This window comes from Myotis davidii, unplaced genomic scaffold (genome assembly GCF_000327345.1).
Source record: "Myotis davidii unplaced genomic scaffold, ASM32734v1 scaffold172, whole genome shotgun sequence".
In the NCBI taxonomy this organism is placed as follows: domain Eukaryota; kingdom Metazoa; phylum Chordata; class Mammalia; order Chiroptera; family Vespertilionidae; genus Myotis; species Myotis davidii.
This window is the reverse complement of record NW_006284343.1, coordinates 3,475,727-3,476,090: the sequence shown is the minus strand read 5'-3', so window position 1 is coordinate 3,476,090 and position 364 is coordinate 3,475,727.

Genomic DNA, 364 nt, shown 5'->3' with positions numbered 1-364 from the left:
AGCGCGCCTCGGCCAGGCCTGTGACTGGGGGCAGACCTGGGCCACCACCTCCCTGGGGGCTCAGACGCCCCATGCCCAGCCTGGTGTGACCTGAGCAGGTGGACGCAGGGTCCCGGGCTCTGGGTGCGAGAGGTCCCCACCAGGTTGTGAACACGCCTCTCCTTCCTGCTCCCCGAGGTGTTTACTCGGCAGGAAGCAGGACAAGCCTTGGAAAAATCAACAATGACACGGAGGCGGTGGCGGTGGCTCGCCCGAATCAGTTTCCTTCGCAGGGTGACCCTGAGGTCAGAGGGCACTGACTCAGCACCTGCTTTCTGAAATGATTTCTCCTGTTTCTTTCATGGAGCAGGAGCACCCACACCCA